The sequence below is a fragment of the Austrofundulus limnaeus genome, unplaced genomic scaffold, assembly GCF_001266775.1.
Source record: "Austrofundulus limnaeus strain Quisiro unplaced genomic scaffold, Austrofundulus_limnaeus-1.0 Scaffold1915, whole genome shotgun sequence".
In the NCBI taxonomy this organism is placed as follows: domain Eukaryota; kingdom Metazoa; phylum Chordata; class Actinopteri; order Cyprinodontiformes; family Rivulidae; genus Austrofundulus; species Austrofundulus limnaeus.
In genome coordinates this window covers 47867-50121 of record NW_013954317.1, presented here as the reverse complement: position 1 = coordinate 50121, position 2255 = coordinate 47867, and positions in this window count along the sequence as shown.

The window sequence follows — 2255 nt, the reverse complement described above, 5'->3', positions numbered from 1 at the left end:
TTTTACACACAAATGGACTTTGGCCATAACAATTGGAAATTAGACTGAAACACCTGACCAGACCAGCGCCTGCTTAGATTTGCACTGTCTGCCTTACGCAAATGGGTTCCCTGCAAAAAAGTAATATTAGCATTAAGTTGTCTTAAATGTGTCATAACTTTCCTAAATTTCACTGGACCATTGAGGGATTTCRCATTCCAACTCACACAGTTAACTSGGTGACTGTTGATGAACCTATTAATATTAGAACTGCTCATGTATGGTCAATCAGACTGTAGTACAATATACACAAACCATCACAAAAAAACCTGAAAGACATTCTCAAAACAAATAAATCCAGTATAGTCCCACCCCTTTCTCCTAAAAAAACACGGAGAACCCAACAAACAAAAAATCCACACATTTGTGCTTATACTGGGGGACTTAACTCCCTGCCTGGACTCCCGCCACAACTAAATAACAATAACAAAAAAACAAAACATATAATACTTTAAAGTATTATTACATATTATGCTCCTAGCTGCACTGATAAATAAATCACTAACCAAGATCTGGACAGACCCCCTGTGAAACTCTCATATATAGAACAAAAAGAGGAATGTTGTCCATCGGAATAAAGTCTAAACTTAAATCAAGATATAGCACGGGACATGAAATTGGAAGGTTCATTACAACCTGACAGTCATAATGGATTGATGAGGATTGGACATGCGGTCAATGCCGGTCCTCGCTGACCGTCGCCGAGATGATCCTCTTTTTAATGTAGTCCATTGCTTTATTGGCATCCAGGAACTCCTTGTTTTCCTCCCCATGAGAGATGCGGAGCCGTGCAGGAAAAAGCAAGCCGTAGGGAACATCTCGTCGGTTGCGAAGAAGCCTCCTCACCTCCCTAAACGCCGCCCGATCCCTGGCCACAGCCGCAGTGTAGTCAGATGTGATGATAATCGGTGCCTCCTTAAAACGAATATGGCCGCGGCTCCGCGCCTGATGCAAAATTTCCACACATTCTTGATAATAGTGCAGCTTAGCAACAATAACCCGYGGCTTATCGCCTGACTTGTTCCCACCTRGAGAGTGATGGGTTTGGTCCACCAGTGGCTCTTTATCCATCTGTAGAACCTCTGCTAGCAGTTTAGCCACTGCTGAAGTGGAGCTGGATTCTGGCGTCTCGGGRACTCCAATAATCCGCACATTGCACCTTCTCATGCGCCCTTCCATATCGTCACACTTCTTTTTGATCCCATCAACTTCTTCTTTCAGTTCCAACACGGTAGTGCGCAGAGCAACAACCTCATCAGACCAGGTCAACAAGCCGCCCTCCACCTCTTTAACGCTTAGCTTAAGGTGGTCCAGGTCGGCGCGTAGTAGCATTGTACCGTTAGCCACTTCCGCTCTCACCGCTTGTAGCTCTCCTTTAATAAGAATAAACTCTTCAGCCAAAGCCGCTTTTATTTCGGATTTGATCACAGCTGAGAGATCGGTTTTTATAGYGGCAAGAATGTCAGACTTCAAGGAGAGTGCGCCCGCCTCGCTGCGGGAGGGAGAAGGAGGCGCCAAAAATCCGGCTTTAGCTGCAGCCTGCTCCGAGGCGGTGTCGGGCCTAACAGCTGCCAAGCTAGAATGTTTGGCTTTCCTCGATTTTGTCGCCATTCTTCTACTCTTCCAGGCAAGAATCACTCAGGGGTCGAATCCGGACAAACCAAATGCTCAAAACAGCAAGGACATTTAGTAGAGAACCACAAACAGAACAAGTCGGAGCGGGAGCCCACGCTACACACGTCTTACTCCTCTGCCATCTTGCCCCGCCTCCCAGAAGTTAATGAGTTTTGTTTTAAATCTAATTTAAATGTTCTTTACACAAACTGCAGCTCACCAGTGGCAGCTGGTCAATAGGGGGTGCAAGGGCGCTGCCCCACCACTATTTTTGGTACACAAAAAAAACAAGATAAAAAGTTAAGTGTTTCGAAAAAATATTGTATGTACAGCGGGTAAAATAAGTATTGAACACGTTACCATTTTTTTCAGTAAATATATTACCAGAGGTGCTAATGACATGAAATTTTCACCAGATGTCGGTAACAACGCAAGAGATCCATACATACAAAGAAATCAAACCAGAAATGACCAGAAATTAAGTTATTTGTAATAATGTGGAATGGCACAGCTTTATTTTCTTTCTCTGAAACCTACTGAGAGTTTCCTAGACTTTGTGTTTGGGGTCATAATCTTGCTGAAATGTCCAGCCACGTTTCATC